Source organism: Nicotiana attenuata, chromosome 2 (genome assembly GCF_001879085.1).
Source record: "Nicotiana attenuata strain UT chromosome 2, NIATTr2, whole genome shotgun sequence".
NCBI lineage: Eukaryota > Viridiplantae > Streptophyta > Magnoliopsida > Solanales > Solanaceae > Nicotiana > Nicotiana attenuata.
Genome location: NC_031990.1, coordinates 70656323 through 70677131, shown reverse-complemented (window position 1 = coordinate 70677131; position 20809 = coordinate 70656323).

Here is a 20809-nt window from a genome sequence, read left to right as displayed (position 1 = left end):
CAGTTAGCGCCAAGCCTAACCTCGGTTGGATAGTGACGAGGAAGGTCAGGGCCCTACTGAGATTAAATAATAATATGAAGTTCGACAGTGCAGATAAGAGCCGTATAAATAAGTACAACAGTATAAATATCGCAGGATATAAGACAACTATAACTGATACAGAGGCAAACAATCACAAGGATAATAATCGGGGATCTCTCAGTATCCCGAGGATTTCTTAGTTTCCTCAACATGTATATCCAAGGATCACTTGGTATCCCGAGGATCTCTGGGTATCCTCAATATATGCTAGGGATCTCCTGTATCCCGAGGATCTCTTGGTATCCTTAATATATATATCAGGGATCTCTTGGTATCCCAAGGATCTCTTAGTATCCTAAATATATGTGCCAGGGATATCTCGGTATAACCGCACCTCAGCTCGATCATAAATATGTACATGGGATCTCCCGGGATGCCTTCCCGTATTCCCAAAACGAAATGCACAACAATAGCAGAAAAAGGATATACTCAATTAAGCTCAACTTCATACCAAGGCAAAACAGGTAATTTAAGGCAGTTAAAATAAATAGAGCAATTTAGTCAAATAGAAATGCTTCTCTAGACTAACAGCAGACTAAGTTTCCAAATAATGTAAGCAAGAATTGGAAGAACACAATTTAAGGCTATTTTTAATGAAAAATCGGATTTCCAACAATTAGCACAAGCACGCACTCGTCACCTCACGTACAAGTCATTTCAAGTATCACGATATCAATCCTAAGGGGAGAGTCCCCCACACAAGGTTAGACATGCCACTTACCTCGAACCGACTCAATTGTCAACCCGAAACCACGTTCTTGCCACGAGTATTCGACTCCAAATGGCCCAAATCTATTCAATTAAATTTCATAATGTAAATAACACTTCAAGTAACTGATTCTACAATTAAATTCTAAGCTAATACGCGAAATTAGGTAAAATAACCAAAATGCCCCTCGGGCCCACGTCTCGGAATAGGGTGAAATTTATATTTCCAGAATCCTCAACTCTCATGAGTTCATGCATACCAAAATTACCAAGATTGGACCTCAAATGGTCCATCAAATCCTCAATCAAAGGTCTCCAATACTAAGCCCTAGTTTCCCCAAACTTTCACCTAAATTTCCATAATTTCTAGCTCTAATCCGTGAAATAATAGCATAGGAACGAGTTTTAAGTCCAAATTCCTTACCTCAATGAAGATCCCTTGAAGTCCCTCTTTCAAATCGTCCAAAAAGCTCCCAAGCCGAGATAAAAAATGGTGAAATAGCTCAAAATTCGCAAAGGACACAATTTATATTTCTGCCCAGGCATTTTTCGCATCTGCGGCACAATAACCGCTTCTGCGGTACCGCATATGCGGCCACATAACCGCTTCTGCGGTTTTTCACTTAACAGACCAAAATCGCACTTGCGCTCAACATTCCGCACCTGCGGCTTCGCAGATGCGGTCGCGCAACCGCATCTACGGTTTCTGAAAAATTCCTCACCAATCTGCTTCTGCGGCTCCTCTTCCGCGTGTGCGGCGTCACACCTGCGGTCCGCAAAACTGCAAGTGCGGAAATACCAGAAGCAGCAAAATTTCAGCATCTGCAAACATTCCTCAAACTCCCCGTCGACCATCCGAAATCATTCGGAGGCCCCCGGGACCTCAACCAAACGCACCAACAAGTCTAATACCACTGTCCAAACTTGTACCAATCCTTAAAACACCTATGAAAACATCTAAACCTCAAATTAACCATGGATTCAAGCCTAAGAACTCCTATTTTCTCAAAACACGCTTTCGATCAAAAAGTCTATCAAACCTCGTCCGAATGACCTGAAATTTTGCACACACGTCACATTCAACACTACGGAGCTACTCCAACTTCCGGAATTCCATTCCAAACCTCGGATNTGTGTCGATGACAAGAGGAGGGGGGTCGAGAATGGGCCGGTTGGTTTGTCTGGGCCCGGACGGTCGACATCATCCCATCAAAACTTTTGCCGTTCCCCGAAGGGTGGAATTACGCACATTAGTGGAGCGTCCGGTTCTTTTTTAGGTTGTACCTATAGCGGAAGTTAGTTAAATAATGTTGCTTTTTACCTTGTTGTAGCAATTTCATGGACGCCAGGCGAAGTCTCTGATTTGCCCGGCTGGGTCCTGAGGTTGGTGACCCATTCGTCTTGCGACGAGCATCGGTGGTGAGCCGTGCTCCGTGTTAGGTCGGGAGCAAAATATCGAGGTATGTGCGCGTGCTACCTTTGCCTCGGCCCTCGTGTATTTGAGATAACATTTTTCCCCTTTTCTACTTGTATTGGATCTGTCGCTTACAGGTATCGGGCAGTTCTTTTGTCTTCTAAAGAGGGGAAGGAGTCATTGACCTCTCTCCCCGCCCTTCGAGGCGATGGAGCTTTTAGTGGTGCTGATCATGCCAGTATCTGCAAGGAGAAGACATTGTCTGAGTCTGCTGCCCCCGGGGTACCTGATTCTAGGTCGCCGATGCCTTCGAGCGGATATGCTTTGCCCGAGACCGGCTTTCCCTGGGGCGAAGGGACAGGATCAAAAGAAGTATGCTCCGACTTCGAGGAAGTCCGCCGGCTTCACTTCATGGTGAGTTTAGGCGCAGTTTCCCTGTATTGCGCGTCCTTTGTCTTCATTGAGTTTTCCTTGTGCAGGCCCGTGACAGGCTGATGTCTGAGCTGGTCCGTCAAGGGGCCAAGTTTCAGAAAGTTCGGGATGAGGGGGAGTCTCTTAGGCTGCTTAGCGAGGAGAAGGAGGGCGAATTGCTGCATTGGCGATGCGAAGCATATAGGTGCTCGAATTATGAGAGTTATTTGATGGAGCAAGTAACTTTATGCAGCCCAAGCTTCGCTTTCTTCGGCCTTTTTAGGTTAACGCCCTTCTCTGTTGTATCAGCTGCAGAAAAAGACGGAGGCCATGGAGCTCCTCAAGGGCGATATTGATCGCGCCAGAAACGCTTGCGGCGAGCTAAGGGCTCAGGTGCAAGCTCACGTTTTAGAGGAGGCAAGTGCCTTGGCCAAGGTTCCTGCCTGAGAAGTCCAACTGTGCTTGGCTCGAGATAATGCCAAAATCCAATCAGTTGTGATCGAGAAATTGGAATCCGAACTTTCAAAGACCAGGGCTGAGGTAATTGATGCCTGGGCAAGGGCGGCGTTAAGCTGAGCCAACGCTGATCAGGAGATGGCGGTCCGTATGAAGGATGTCGCGGACGCTCAGGCCAAGCTGAAGCGAGCCCTCGACCGGGAGAAAAAGATCGAGGAATACGTCCGTTGCAGATCCCGAAGGGAAGCACTCGAGGATATTGGAGCATGGGGCTTTATTCTTTCCGATGAATTGGACCGAGCAAGGGAGAAAGAGCGTGACGCGTGGTCGTTTCTTGCTGATGGGGCGGGGAGTGAACCCGGCGAGCTGTATCTCTTCGGAACGGATCATAGATTGTGCCGATTCGTTGCTTTGTTTTTTATATATGTAGAACATGTCTGTTTATGGAGAGTGTGTCTATCCCCCTTTTTCCTCTGTGTGCGCGAAATGAGAAGATACTTTGAAGCCTTACTTTTTCCGCATCTCCTTCTGTTTATCGTCTTTGACCAGGCCGATTTCAATGTTTGGCGGGATCCTCATAGGTCCCGGAGCAACCGGGCTAGCCCAGGGCTCCTAGGTGTGGTTCTTGATGTGAGTGAACGTTGCGGTCCCTGCGCTTTGTCCGGCCGTTCAGATCCAGTCTTCGAGTTGCTTTGCGAGTCGAGCTGTTACGGGACTTTAAGCTCTTCCCTGTTCGTACAGGCGGGTGACAGTGGCCTTCTTTGCTTCGGGTCGAAATGACTTTATAAGCTGGTGACCCGGGGGCTCACTCGGCTGGCGATTGTGGCGTTTGTGCCGTGCCCTTAGGCATGCTGTAGCTTTGTGCTTATTGTGGGTCCAGTCCTTACGCTGTCAGTTTTGGCTGGTGACCAGGGCTCTTATGATTTTTGGTCATAGAGACCTTTTGATATGTGGCCCGTAGGCTTGTTTAGTTAACTATTTTGGATCCGGTCTCCGAATCGAGTTACGATTCGAGCTCACTTTAATCCTCAAGTTGTCAATTTGGCTGGCGACAATGGCTCTTACGTTTTATGGTCGTAGAGACCTTTTTGAAGTGTGGCCCGTAGGCCTGCTTAGCTGGCGACAATGGCTCTTACGCTGTTTTTGCCCGTGGGCTTTTTGTAGGCTTTGTTTTCCGCTCGTTAAGGTCTTTTTGAAATATTTTTGCTTGACCCGTCGTCGGTTCAAAAAGAACCTCGATTTCAAGTCGAATAAGGCATTATACCTCATATCTCCCTCGATGACATGGAACTTGGCGTCTTGGGTTGTGCCGCCACGGTAACCGGGAGGATGATTTCTCCCTTTGTTGTTTCGCTAGCCATGTTGAAACCATTGAGGACCCAACTGGCGGGTACGATTCGTTCGAGCAGCCCGAGTCATTGTATTACATTCGCCCTGATGATATTGGCCGAACTACCTGGATCCACGAGTACACGTTTTATCTTAAATGAATTTATAAGAAAGGAGATTACCAGGGCGTCGTTGTGGGGTTGGGATAGGGCCTCGGTGTCTTCCTCGCTGAACGCGAGGGCATCTTTTGGGATATATCCCCGAGTCCGTTTTTCCCTGGTGATGGATATCTTTGTTCTTCTCACTACCGGTCCCTGCGGGGCATCGACGCCCCCCATGATCATGTGGATGACATGTGGTGGTTCGTTTGCCTCATTTTTCTTGATCGCCTCCCTCTCTCGGAATTCATTTTTGGCCCGATCACTGAGAAATTCCCGAAGATGCCCTTTGTTGAGTAGTCGAGCCACCTCCTCTCGTAGCTGATGGCATTCCTCGGTCCTATGACCGTGCGTGTTGTGAAACTCGCATACTAGGTTGTAGTTTCTCTGCGAAGGGTTTGTCTGTATCGGTTTGGGCCACTTGGTGTCCCTAATCTTGCCGATAGGGAACACGATGTGTGAAACATCGACGCGGAAGTTGTACTTCGATAAGTGGGGCGCGTTAGCTGGTGCTATGTTTCGATCAAACCTGGTTCTATTGATGAGTCCTCGAGGGTCCTGTCCTCGATCTATCCTTCGATCGTTGCGAGGTAGGTTGCGTCTTGGGACGTTCCTCCTGTCTTCGAGGTATGGCTGGTACCTTTCTTTGTTTGGACCCGCTTCTTTTACCGGGAGTCTGCTTGGGTATACTGAGCCCGAAGGGGCTCCCAGTTGGTCGTCCTGGGCCTTGATCTTCGATTGGTACCGGTTGTGGATGTCCGACCAAGTCACGGCCGGGTATTCGATCAGGTTCTGCTTCAGCTGCTTCGAGGCCACTGAGCTTCGTTCGTTTAGGCCTTTGGTGAAGGCCTGTACCGCCCAGTCGTCGGAGAGGGGTGGCAGTTCCATTCGTTCCATTTGGAAGCGGGACACGAATTCCCGCAGCATCTCATTCTCTCTCTGTTTGATCTTGAAAATGTCGGACTTCCTCGTTGCTACCTTGATGGCTCCCGCGTGCGCCTTTACGAAGGAATCTGTTAGCATGGCGAACGAATCTATGGAGTCAGGAGCCAAGTTGTGATAACACATCATGGCCCCTTTCGAAAGTGTTTCTCCGGATTTTTCTGCAACACAGACTCGATTTTGTCATTTTTTATATCGTTGCCTTTTACAGCGCAGGTATAGGCGGCGACGTGCTTGTTGGGATCGGTGGTGCCGTTGTATTTGGGGAGTTTCGGCATCCTGAATTTTTTGGGAATGGGATTCGGGGCTGCTTCCTTGGGGAACGACCTCTATACGAATTTCCTCGAATCCAGACCTTTTAGGACCGGGGGTGCTCCAGGGATATGGTCCACTCGAGAGTTGTAGGTCTCGACTTTTTTATCGTTAGCCGCAATCTAGTAAGGTCCTCCAGCATCTTCACTATGGTGGGGTCAGTCGTCGACCCGATATCATTTGATCTTTCGTGTATCTGCTCGGCGGGGGGAGCTGTCTCCGGTGCTGGTGTGTTGGGAGTCCTCGGATGGCTTTGCAACTGAGCAATGGCCAGTTGTTATGCCTGCAACATTTCAAAAATAACGTGAAGGCTAACTTCCTGTTCTTCCCGGGCCGGGGTTTTTTGAACTTTCTGTCAGTCACTGTGTCGCACGCTTCTGTCAGCGTGATAAGTTTTGTTGATTTGCTGTGCGTCCTGTGAGTCCGCGTCCGCTAGTATTGGTCCGGGTGCGTTATCGGGATCCTGTAGTGGTGCTCCGGCGGTCGGGATAGCTACACCATTTTCCCCGTGATCTTTAAGGCGGTCGTTCTCAGCTCTGTTCACCGAGCCAGACATTTTTACCTGAAATTAAAGGATCTTGGACAAGAAAAAGTGTGAAAGATGGTATGCGTTTGTGTAATGAAACTAACAAGAAAATAATCTCTATTATTTTTAGCCCCACGGTGGCCGCCAAACTGTTTACCGTGAAAATGGTAACAATAATTAGCTTTATTAAATGGAACTCTAAAAATACGTGATCTATTCCCAAGCTAGTTTGTTTGAGCAGATGATGCTAGTATTATGAATTTCAATGATGGGGGAGGGGGGGGGAGATAAACGAGGTAACGAGCGAACCAAAAGGTCTGCTACCCGAGCGTAAGCTTGGTCGATTGGGACTTCGAGGTCGACCTCGGGGTCGAGCTCGCGTTGTCAGGGATACTCGGGAGTAATCTAACAGCTAGAAAGATAATCAAACGAAGCTATTTACAACCGAAATTGAGTTTGTACGATGAAGAACACATATAAAATGAAGAACATGTATAGAGGCAAAGGATATCGAGGTATCCTCAGTATCAGTAAGAACCAATGAGCTTTAGTAAGAAAAGAGAGAGAGAGATATTATTTCACTTTGTCGAATTGTGGGAGCAACATCAGTCCCTTACAAGGTAGGGCGAGTTCCCTTTATATAGGAGAGGGAACTTAGTAACGAATACATGTATATCTAATTCATGAAATATGGAGATGTGATGGCTTGACTCGACACCCCAGCATAGGCTAGGGATAGGCTGGTTCTGTCAGACTCAACAAAGACCTCGACAAGCCTCGAAGGAGTGGACTAAGTTGTGGCTTCATATCATCGGTGTCTTGAGATATCTTCTCGAGGTGGCTTCATATTCTCGAGGTCTCGAGGCACCTCCCCGAGATGGCTTGATGGCGGGAAATCGGGCCCTCTGATTTCACGACGTACAGGCTAATACAAAACAGCTAGAATAGAAAGAGACTCCTCGGTCTGCGGACGCGGCAGATATACCTCGAAGTCGCTATAGCAGTCGCCTTGCCTCTAGAGTGATAGGACTGAGTCGAAGTACCTGGATCTGCACATGAAAAACATGCGCAGGAAGGGCATGAGTACACCACAGCGGTACTCAGTTAGCGCCAAGCCTAACCTCGGTTGGATAGTGACGAGGAAGGTCAGGGCCCTACTGAGATTAAATAATAATATGAAGTTCGACAGTGCAGATAAGAGCCGTATAAATAAGTACAACAGTATAAATATCGCAGGATATAAGACAACTATAACTGATACAGAGGCAAACAATCACAAGGATAATAATCGGGGATCTCTCAGTATCCCGAGGATTTCTTAGTTTCCTCAACATGTATATCCAAGGATCACTTGGTATCCCGAGGATCTCTGGGTATCCTCAATATATGCTAGGGATCTCCTGTATCCCGAGGATCTCTTGGTATCCTTAATATATATATCAGGGATCTCTTGGTATCCCGAGGATCTCTTAGTATCCTAAATATATGTGCCAGGGATATCTCGGTATAACCGCACCTCAGCTCGATCATAAATATGTACATGGGATCTCCCGGGATGCCTTCCCGTATTCCCAAAACGAAATGCACAACAATAGCAGAAAAAGGATATACTCAATTAAGCTCAACTTCATACCAAGGCAAAACAGGTAATTTAAGGCAGTTAAAATAAATAGAGCAATTTAGTCAAATAGAAATGCTTCTCTAGACTAACAGCAGACTAAGTTTCCAAATAATGTAAGCAAGAATTGGAAGAACACAATTTAAGGCTATTTTTAATGAAAAATCGGATTTCCAACAATTAGCACAAGCACGCACTCGTCACCTCACGTACAAGTCATTTCAAGTATCACGATATCAATCCTAAGGGGAGAGTCCCCCACACAAGGTTAGACATGCCACTTACCTCGAACCGACTCAATTGTCAACCCGAAACCACGTTCTTGCCACGAGTATTCGACTCCAAATGGCCCAAATCTATTCAATTAAATTTCATAATGTAAATAACACTTCAAGTAACTGATTCTACAATTAAATTCTAAGCTAATACGCGAAATTAGGTAAAATAACCAAAATGCCCCTCGGGCCCACGTCTCGGAATAGGGTGAAATTTATATTTCCAGAATCCTCAACTCTCATGAGTTCATGCATACCAAAATTACCAAGATTGGACCTCAAATGGTCCATCAAATCCTCAATCAAAGGTCTCCAATACTAAGCCCTAGTTTCCCCAAACTTTCACCTAAATTTCCATAATTTCTAGCTCTAATCCGTGAAATAATAGCATAGGAACGAGTTTTAAGTCCAAATTCCTTACCTCAATGAAGATCCCTTGAAGTCCCTCTTTCAAATCGTCCAAAAAGCTCCCAAGCCGAGATAAAAAATGGTGAAATAGCTCAAAATTCGCAAAGGACACAATTTATATTTCTGCCCAGGCATTTTTCGCATCTGCGGCACAATAACCGCTTCTGCGGTACCGCATATGCGGCCACATAACCGCTTCTGCGGTTTTTCACTTAACAGACCAAAATCGCACTTGCGCTCAACATTCCGCACCTGCGGCTTCGCAGATGCGGTCGCGCAACCGCATCTGCGGTTTCTGAAAAATTCCTCACCAATCTGCTTCTGCGGCTCCTCTTCCGCGTGTGCGGCGTCACACCTGCGGTCCGCAAAACTGCAAGTGCGGAAATACCAGAAGCAGCAAAATTTCAGCATCTGCAAACATTCCTCAAACTCCCCGTCGACCATCCGAAATCATTCGGAGGCCCCCGGGACCTCAACCAAACGCACCAACAAGTCTAATACCACTGTCCAAACTTGTACCAATCCTTAAAACACCTATGAAAACATCTAAACCTCAAATTAACCATGGATTCAAGCCTAAGAACTCCTATTTTCTCAAAACACGCTTTCGATCAAAAAGTCTATCAAACCTCGTCCGAATGACCTGAAATTTTGCACACACGTCACATTCAACACTACGGAGCTACTCCAACTTCCGGAATTCCATTCCAAACCTCGGATCAAATTCTCACTATCGAACTGGAAACTTCAAAAATCTATCTTTTGGCATTTCAAGCCTAAATTGGCTACGGACCTCCAAAACACAATCCGAACACGCCCTAAGCCCGAAATCACCCAACGGAGCTAACGGAGCCATCAGATTTCCATTCCGAGTCCGTCTTCACACCGTTCCGACTATGGTCATATTTCCAAGACTTGAGCTCTCATTTAGGGACTAAGTGTCCCAAAACTTTGCGAGATTCAAAACCGAACATTTCGGCAATTCAAAATAGCAGAAATAAACACGGGGAAAGCAGTTAATAAGGCACTGGGGCATAAATTCTAAAAACGACCGGCCGGGTCGTTACATCCTCCCACACTTAAACATTTGTTCGTCCTCGAACGAGCACAAAGACATATATGAAGTAGTGAAAAGATGAGGGTACTGGCTGCGCATATCCTGCTCGGTCTCCTAAGTCGACTCCTCGACCGGCTGACCCCGCCACTGAACCTTCACTGATGTAATTTTTTTTGACCTCAGCTTCCTAACCTACCTGTCCAATATTGCCGCTAGCTCCTCAACATAAGATAGATCCTTTTCCAAGTGGACTGAGCTGAAATCCAACACGTGCGACGGATCACCGTGCTACCTCCGGAGCATCGAAACATAAAATACCGGATGAACTCCTGCCAAGCTGGGAGGTAAGGCAAGCTCGTAAGCAACCTCCCTAACACTCCTCAATATCTCAAAAGGTCCAATAAAACTCGAACTCAACTTGCCCTTCTTCCCAAATCTCATAACGCCCTTCATAGGCGAAACCCGAAGCAGAATCCACTCTCTAACCATGTTGGAAACATCACGAATCTTCCGGTTTGCGTAACTCTTCTGTCTGGACTGGGATGTATGGAGTCTATCCTGAATCACCTTGACTCTCTCCAAAGCATCCTGAACCAAGTCTGTGCCCAATAATCTAGCCTCACCCGGCTCAAACCAACCCACCGGAGATCTACATCGCCTACCATATAAGGCCTCGTACGGTGCCATCTGAATGCTGGACTGATAGCTGTTGTTGTAGGCAAACTCCGCCAATGGCAAGAACTGATCCCAAGAACCTCCAAAATCAATCATACACGCACGGAGTATATCCTCAAGAATCTGAATAGTGCGGTCGGACTGTCCGTCCGTCTGAGGGTGAAGTGCTGTGCTTTACTCCACCCGTTTGCCCAGTTCCTGTTGTACGGCTCTCCAGAATCGCGATGTGAACATAGTACCTCTGTCTGAAATGATGGAAACTGGAATACCATGCAGATGGACAATCTCCCGGATAGAAATCTCCGCCAACCGCTCCGAGGAATAGGTAGTACACACAGGGATGAAGCGTGCGGACTTGGTCAGCCGATCCACGATAACCCAAATGGCATCGAACTTCTTCAAAGTCTGTGGGAGCCCAGATACGAAGTCCATGGTGATCCGCTCCCACTTCCACTCCGGAATCTCTATCTGCTGAAGTAATCCACGCGGGCTCTGGTGCTCATACTTCACCTGCTGACAATTAAGGCACTGAGCTACAAACCCAACTATATCCTTCTTCATCCGTCTCCACCAGTAGTGCTGCCTCAAGTCCTGATAGATCTTCGCGGCACCCGGATGAATGGAATACCGCGAACTATGTGCCTCCTCTAGAATCAACTCCCGAAGCCCATCAATATTGGGTACACAAACTCGACCCTGCATCCTCAATACTCTGTCAGCACCAATAGTCACATCTCGAGCATCGCCATGCAACACTTTGTCCTTAAGGACAAGCAAGTGAGGGTCATCAAACTGACGCTCCCGGATACGATCAAACAAGGAAGACCGAGAGACCACGCAAGCTAGAACCCGACTGGGCTCCGAAAGATCCAATCTCACAAACTGGCTGGCTAAGGCTTGAACATCCATCGACATAGGCCTCTCTGCTACTGGTAAATAAGCCAAACTCCCCAAACTCTCTACCCGGTGGCTCAAGCATCGACCACCACATTGGCCTTGCCCGGGTGATACAAGATAGTGATGTCATAATCCTTCAGCAGCTCTAGCCATCTCCTCTGATGCAAATTAAGGTCCTTCTGCTTGAACAGATGCTGCAAACTCCGGTGATCAATATATATCTCACAAGGCACGCCGTACAAATAATGACGCCAGATCTTCAAGGTATGACCAATGGCAGCTAACTCAAGATCATGGACAGGATAATTCTTCTCATGTATCTTCAACTGTCTGGACGCATAGGCAATCACCCTACCGTCCCGCATCAATTCCGCTCCAAGGCCGACTCTCGAGGCATCAAAATAGACAGTATAAGACCCCAAACCGGTAGGCAATATCAAAACTGGGGCTGTAGTCAAGGCTGTCTTGAGCTTCTGAAATCTCTCCTCGCACTCTTCCGTCCACTGGAATGGAGCACCCTTCTGGGTCAGTCTGGTCATAGGTGCTGGAATAGATGAAAACCCCCAAACAAATCAACGGTAATAACCTGCCAAGCCAAGAAAACTGCGTATCTTTGTAGCTGAGGATGGTCTGGGCCAACTATGCACGGCCTCCACTTTCTTCGGATCCACCTGAATACCCTCTCTCGAGACCACGTGACCCAAGAACGCCACGGAATCCAACCAAAATTCACATTTCGAGAACTTAGCATATAACTTCTTTTCTCTTAAGGTCTGGAGCACTGTCCTCAGGTGCTGCTCATGATCCTCCCGACTCAGGGAGTATACCAGGATGTCATCAATTAAAACAATCACGAATGAGCCAAGATACGGCCAGAAAACACTGTGCATCAGATGCATGAAGGCTGCTGGGGCATTAGTCAGCCCAAATGGCAGAATAAGGAACTCGTAATGACCATACCGAGTCCTGAAGGCAGTCTTCGGGATATCTGGCTCCCGAATCTTCAACTGATGATAGCCTGAATGCAAGTTAATCTTAGAAAACACACAAGCACCCTGTAACTGGTGAAACAGGTCATCAATACGAGGCAAAGGATAACAATTCTTCATTGTCACCTTATTCAACTGGCGACAATAAATACACATACGCATAGAACCATCCTTCTTCTTCACAAATAAGACAGGAGCACCCCAAGGTGATACACTGGGCTGAATGAAACCCTTATCAAGTAATTCCTACAACTGCTCCTTCAACTCCTTCAACTCAGGAGGAGCCATACGGTACGGAGGGATAGAAATGGGCTGAGTGCCCGGCAACAGATCAATGCCAAAATCAATGTCTCTATCAGGAGGCATGCTCGGAAGATCAGCTGGAAACACATGAGAGAAATCCCGTACTGCTGGAACTGAATCAATAGAAGGAGTATCCATACTAACATCTCTCACATAAGCTAGATACGCATCACAACCTTTCTCAACCATATGCTGAGCCTTAAGGAAGGAAATAACTCTACTGGGAGTGTGACCAAAAGCACCCCTCCACTCAACACGCGGTACACCTGGCATAGCCAGTGTCACTGTTTTGGCATGACAATCAAGAATAGCATATGGGGAGACAACCAGTCCATGCCCAAGATAATATCAAAATCAACCATGCTGAGTAATAATAAATCGGCTCTGGTCTCAAAAATGCCAAGAACAACCAAACATGACCGATAAACGCGGTCCACAACAAGAGAATCCCCCACAAGAGTAGAAACATAAATTGGGGAACTCAAAGAATCCCGAGATACACCCAAATGCGGAGCAAAATAAGAAGACACATAAGAATAAGTGGAGCCTGGATTGAATAGAACCGATGCATCTCTGTGACAGACCAAGATAGTACCTGTGATGACAGAATCGAAGGCGACACCCTCAGTACGGGCAGGAATAGCATAATATCTGGCCTGGCCTCCCCCTCGAGGGCGACCTCTACCGCCCCGACCTCCACCTCTAGCTGGCTAGGCCGATGGGGTGGCAACTGGGGCTGGGACCATAGCCTGAGAACTCTGCGGGACCCGCTGTGCCTGAGGAGCCTGGGGAGGTGCAGCCCTTCCAAGTCCAGGGCAATCCCTCACCACATGACCAGTGTCACCACACTCAAAACAAGCTCTGGGAGGATGTGGCGGCTGTGACTGGCTCAGGCCAGGTCTGCTGGACTGACTACTGGAAGTATCCCGCGTGGGAGGCGTACTAGACATCGGAGGTGCATAATAAGGCTCCTGAGGCCTAGGTGGGGCTGGGACACCACTGGCTGCTGGAAGAGCTGAATGAACAGGGCAACTCATATGACCCCTACCATGACGACCTACAGCTAGGGCACGGGCACCAGAATAATGGCCCGACTCTCGAGACCTCTTGGCCTCCCTCTCCTCTTTGTCCCTAGCATGCATACCCTCAATCCTCCTAGCAATGCTCAACACCTGCTGATAAGATATATCCATCTCTAACTCACGAGCCATGCTAGACCTGATGCTGGGAATAAGCCCTTCAATAAACTGGTGAACCTTCTCGCAAACCGTAGAAACCAAAGCTGGTGCATGTCTAGCCAAGTTGATGTAACGGACAGCATACTCCGAGACAGTCATAGTACCCTTGCGCAAATGCTCAAACTACGTGCACCAGGCTCCCCTAAGACACTGGGGGATATACTCCCTCGTGAACATATCTAAAAACTAGGCCCAAGTTAGGGAAGTTGCCTCATCCAGACTGTCTAACTCATAAGCACGCCACCACTGATAGGCGGGTCCTCGAAGCTGGAAGGTAGTGAAGGAAACCTCGCTCGATCCTGATATACTCATAGCATGGAGGATACGGTAGCACTCTTCAAGAAATCTAAGGCATCCTCTGAGGCTAGTCCGCTACAAGTCGGAGGCTGATACTTCTTCAACCTCTCAAGCCTCTTCTGCTCTTCCTCTGAAGCTACTGCCCTCTCCTAAGGCTGAGCTGGGGCTACCGGCTGTACAGGAATAGCCTCTGGAACTTGATCAATATGCACTCGCTGCTCAGGAGTGTGGGCGGTGATAGTCTATGCTCCTCCCCCGGCCTGGGATGTAGCTGCAGCAAGGGGAAGCAACCCTGCCTGAGCTAGAGTGGTGTACATAGTCATAAACTGTGCCAAAGTCTCCTAGAGTGCTGGAGTAGTAGTAGCAGATGCATCAGGTGTCTGGACTCCGACTGGTACTGCTGAGGGTACCTCGGCGGCAGCTCGCACGGGTGCTCGGGCTGTATCACGAGCGCGTCCTTAGCCTCTACCCCGGCCCCGGCCTCTGACGGCTCTAGTAGGGGGCGCGGGTGCCTGGTCCTCTCGAGTTGCACGTGTCCTCACCATATGTGAGAGAATAGAAGACAGAAGTTTAGAATTGTGATATCAAAAATCTCGCACGACAAGGAAATCAAATGAAACGGAATTTTCCTAACAGTTACTTAGCCTCTCATAGATAAGTACAGACGTCTCCGTACCGATCAGCGAGACTCTAATAAACCGACTTGTGATTCATGACTCCTATGAACCTAGAGCTCTGATACCAACTAGTCATGACCTCGGTTTGCCCTCCGTGAACCATCGTGACGGCACCTAGTCACTACGACTAGGTAAGCCTAAAATGCGGAAAATAAACCAAATTTTTTTGCAAAAGTAAAACAATTTGAAATAGGAATAAAGAAATAAACAGCGTTTAAATGTGCCGCTCGGCATACAAAATATTTAACTTTCAAAACCAACACATAAATCGAAGACCCGGAAACCCATGAATCACAAGCTAAGAAATACTACATAGCTCTAACTCCAGAATGTCTAACAAGAACGGAAACACAGAAGGGCTAATACTAAACAGCAAGAATAGAAAGAGACTTCTCGGTCTGTGGATGCGGCAGATATACCTCGAAGTCGCTATAGCAGTCGCCTCGCCTCAAGAGTGATTGGACTGAGTCGAAGTACCTGGATCTGCACATGAAAAACATGCCCAGGAAGTGCATGAGTACACCACAGCGGTACTCAGTAAGTACCAAGCCTAACCTTGGTTTTGTAGTGACGAGGAAGGTCAGGGCCCTACTGAGATTAAATAATAATATGAAGTTCGACGGTGTAGATAAGAGCAGTATAAATAAGTAAAATAGTATAAATATCGCAGGATATAAGACAACTATAACTGATACAGAGGCAAACAATCACAAGGATAATAATCAGGGATCTCTCAGTATCCCGAGGATCTCTTAGTATCCTCAACATGTATATCCGGGGATCTCATGGTATCCCGAAGATCTCTGGGTATCCTCAATATATGCTAGGGATATCTTGGTATCCCGAGGATCTCTTGGTATCCTCAATATATATATATCAGGGATCTCTTGGTATCCCGAGGATCTCTTAGTATCCTCAATATATGTGCCAGGGATCTCTCGGTATCTCGAGGATCTCTTAGTATCCTCAATATATGTGCCTGGGATCTCTCGGTATCCCGCACCTCAGCTCGATCATAAATACGTACAGGGGATCTCCCGGGATGCCTTCCCGTAGTCCTAAAACGAAATGCACAACAATAGCAGAAAAAGGATATATTCATCTAAGCTCAACTTCATACCAAGGCAAAATAGGTAATTCTAACGTAGCATGCTTCACGTAATACAAATAATGCAGTTAAAACAAATAGAGCAATTTAGTCAAATAGACATGCTTCTCTAGACTAACAGCAGACGAAGTTTCCAAATAATGTAAGCAAGAATCGGAAAAACACAATCTAAGGCTATTTTTAATGAAAAACCGGATTTCCAACAATTAGCACAAGTACGCACTCGTCACCTCACGTAGAAGGCATTTCAAGTATCACGATATCAATCGTAAGGGGGGAGTCCCCCACACAAGGTTAGACAAGCCACTTACCTTGAACCGACTCAATTGTCAACCGAAACCACGTTCTTGCCACGAGTATTCGACTCCAAATGGCCCAAATCTATTCAATTAAATTTCATAATGTAAATAACACTTCAAGTAACTGATTCTACAATTAAATTCAAAGCTAATACGCGAAATTAGGTAAAATGACCAAAATGCCCCTCGGGTCCACGTCTCGGAATAGGGTGAAATTTATATCTTCAGAATCCTCACACTTTCACGAGTTCATGCATACCAAAATTACCAAGATCGGACCTCAAATGGTCCATCAAATCCTCAATCAAAGGTCTCCAATACTAAGCCCTAGTTTCCCCATATTTTCACCCTAAATTTCCATAATTTCTAGCTCTAATCTGTGAAATAATAGCATAGGAATGAGTTTTAAGTCCAAATTCCTTACCTCAATGAAGTTCCCTTGAAGTCCCTCTTTCAAATCGTCCAAAAAGCTCCCAAGCCGAGATAAAAAATGGTGAAATAGCTCAAAATTCGCGAAGGACACAATTTATTTTTCTGCCCAGGTATTTTTCGCATCTGCGGCACAATAACTGCTTTGGCGGTATTGCATATGCGGCCACATAACCGCTTCTGCGGTTCTTCACTTAACGGATCAAAATCGCACCTGCGCTCAACGTTCCGCACCTGCAGCATCGCAGGTGCGGTCCCGCAACTGCATCTTCGGTTTCTGACAAATTCCTCACCAATCCGCTTCTACGGCTTCTCTTCCGCGTGTGCGTTGTCCCACCTGCGGTCCCCAGACCACAGGTGCGGAAATACAAGAAGCAGCAAAAGTTCAGCAGCTGCAAACATTCCTCAAACTCCCCGTCGACCATCCAAAATCATCCCGAGGCCCCCGGGACCTCAACCAAAGGCACCAACAAGTCTAATACCACTGTCCAAACTTGTACCAATCCTTAAAACACCTAAAACAACATCGAAACCTCCAATTAACCATGGATTCAAACCTAAGAATTCCAATTTTCTCAAAACACACTTTTGATAAAAAAGTCTATCAAACCTCGTCCGAATGACCTGATATTTTGCACACACATCACATTCAACACTACGGAGCTACTCCACCTTCCGGAATTCCATTCCAACCCTCGGATCAAATTCTCACTATCGAACCGGAAACTTCAATGATCCATCTTTCGGCATTTCAAGCCTAAATTAGCTACGGACCTCCAAAACACAATCCGAACACGCCCCTAAGCCCGAAATCACCCAACGGAGCTAACGAAACCATCAAATTTCCATTCCGAGGCCATCTTCACACCGTTCTAACTATGGTCAAATTTCCAAGACTTAAGCTCTCATTTAGGGACCAAGTATCTCAAAACTCTCCGAGATTCAAAGCCGAACATCCCGGCAATTCAAAATAGCAAAAATAAACATGAGGAAAGCAGTTAATAGGGGATCGGGGCGTAAATTCTAAAATCATTACAAATAAACACCACACGCAGGTAAAAACAAGATAAAGACTACACCACCTTGCTTGAAACCAAAAACAAGGATAAAGAAGACAAAATAAAGAAAAACACTGTATTGCAAATTATGGTCAAAGCTCAAAAATGTGAATTGCATTATACAAGGCAAGAAAACCCTTTATATATGCCTAGAGTCTCTTCTTTGATGACTGCAATTCCTATTATAATAAGAAAATAAATTAACTAAAGACAAGGAAAGTAAAATTCCTATTCTACAAGGATAAGAAACTAGAATCTTACTAAAAGGAAAATCCTTATTCTAAAAGTAATAAAATAAATTCTATTTTAAGAAGGAAAAATTCTTGGCTTCTTGAAATCAATCTTGAGCTTCTTGGACTTCTTGCGCTTCTTTAAAATAAGTCTATATGTTTGGACTTGAGCTCTAAAATTTGATCTTGGCCAAAATTAGTAAAATTTAATGTAGATTCTTCTTTTATATCATTCTCCTCTGGTTCATAAAGACTCGTTCTCGAGTCTAAAGGCTCCAAAAATGGCACAAGATTGGTACCTTTCATGATTTTGTTGAACTCATATTCACTAGGCTCCAAGTTGTATTTTTCTAACTTGTCAAAGAACTTCATCTTATTGTAACAAAGCTTGGCATGTGGCCGAACTAAATCCCACTTTCTCAATAGTATCTTTATATTTCGGCAATGAATCCTCGTAAATCGATTTTTAAACAATAATCCATAATCATAAGCTATTTTCTTTTGATCTTCTAGAATCCTAAATTTCTCCATGTCAATGTGATACTTATGGGATATGCTCAAAATGTTGATTTAGTACCACAAAAATCCTTAGAAGAATTAAATTCAAGTACCTTTGAATCAACCTTGGAGATCAAAGTATATTTTCTTGAAAATTCATCAGCAACAACGCTTTTATATTTAACTAGATCAAAACCATAGATGGTATTTGTGTTATAGTGTCATGTTCCTATATATGCTTGAAAATATTCATCCTTTGGAGGCACTAAAAAAGCTGGAACAAAATCTGAACTCAAATCCTCCATTATAGATCCCTTTTTAAGCAACCCTTCCTCTTGTGTTCACAAAATTTCATGGACTTTTGGATTAATGCAATATGATGCCTCATTTGGAAGGTGGAATCAGCAATCAAATTAATATTATGTTGAGCATCTGTATTTTTTGGAAAGTTAAGCTCACATATGGGATGCTCCAATGGATCATCATCGAACTTCGGAGGTAAATCATTAACTTGTGGATCCAATGCATGCTCCTCCTCCTTTTGATCTTCCATAGTAATACCAAAGTTCAAAGAATTGATTGAACCAATTGTTTGTAATCTGGTCACTAAAAAATCATCCTTGGGCTTCAAACTTTTAGCAATTTCTTCTGGATTCAATGCTACTAAAATAATCTTATGTCCATCCTTTGTAAAAGAATAGATATTAAGGTCTTCATCATATTTAGCCCACCTATCATACACCCATGATCTTCCAAGTAATAAGTGACAAGTATCCATCTTCACTACGGCACACCAAATCATGTCATTATATATCTTACCAATAGAAAAAGATAGTAGGCATTGACGAGTTACTAGTAATGTCTTTTCTCATTATTAACATATCATCAACATATAAACAAACAATGACTATGTGATTCAGAGCGCTCTTAATGTAAATACATTTATCATACTTATTAATCTTAAACCCATTTTCCAAGATTGTTTGGTCAAATTTAATGCCATTGTTTGGTACTTGTTTCAATCTGTAAAGTGACTTAACAAGTCGACAAACCTTTTTTTTTCCACGAACCACGAACCCTTTAGGTTGTTTCATATAAATTTCTTCCTCCAAATATTCGTTTAAGAAGGTTGTCTTCACATCCATCTGATAGATTTCAAAGCCATACAAGGCAGCTAACACTACTAATACCGAAATAGACATAATCCTCGTTACCAGCGAGTATGTGTCCAAGTAATCAAGACCTTCTCATTGTCTAAACCCTTTGACAACTAATTGTTACATCTCACGCTTTCATACATTATAATTTCATCTTCAGTTAATTGGCGTAGACTCGGGGATGAGATTATCTTGTGGTTAACGTATTTATGCTATTTATAACAAGTAATAAGTAAGTGCCATGAAGGATAAAGGATACACAAATGAAAGAAAACGAGTTTTGTTGAAGGTCGTCGATTTGAGATAAAATACGGTCAGAACAATAATACCCGATATTTATGGACTAGTACCATACAAGGTACCATATGACCGTGATAGTATGATGCATAAAGTATATTGAGTAGTATTTTAAGTAATTTGAGATGATTCTTAATTATGCGGGTAATTGGTTAATTACCTGGTAACATGACATTACCTAATTAACAAATTAGTAGATAAAGATTTAAAAATCCACCCCCACGTGGCAGCAAGCCAATCCTTAATCAAATGACTCTTAGTCATATTGGGTTAGGTGACTATCTAAGATACCTTTCCCATTAACGTGTAAGACATTCCTCCTAATTCAAAGTTGGTCTCATTTATACAAATTGGTCTCATTTGGACAGAGAATGACAAAAGTGAATTATAAGTCTTTCTTCCTAATTCAAATTGTTTCAAGAACAAGTGAAAAAGCTGTTTCCACCATTATTCGTTTAATAGGTTCGGAAAAGAGTTACAAAATTTCCAATGATCTCCACCGAATCTTTGCATTCTAATATGGTTGCATTGTCTACAAATTTCAAGCAATGTAAGACGCTAAGCTCCATCAGAAAAAAAGCTTCCAATGAAATTCTTGCAAATAATTCCAACGAGAATTGTTAGAACCGTACCAACGTAAAATTTTGCGGTTCTAAAAGAGTACGGTAAAATCTTTTCCAAGAATATTATACGGATTTTTCACCACTCCAGGTATGTTAAGGCTACCCTTCTTTCTTTTTGGCATGATCCAAGCAATACAAATGAAACGAGCAAAATACGCAACTTTCATAAATTACTCTAGTCATAGAAATACTAGGGGTGTCTATATTTTTGATTTCCCATGTGAATTATTATTATATCTTCTATTCATGGGTGCTAGATAAATATGTATTTGATAAAGTTTAGCCGAAAGGTCTATTGATTTTTACGCGGGCAGAGCACTCGTTATCCTGACTTTTCTC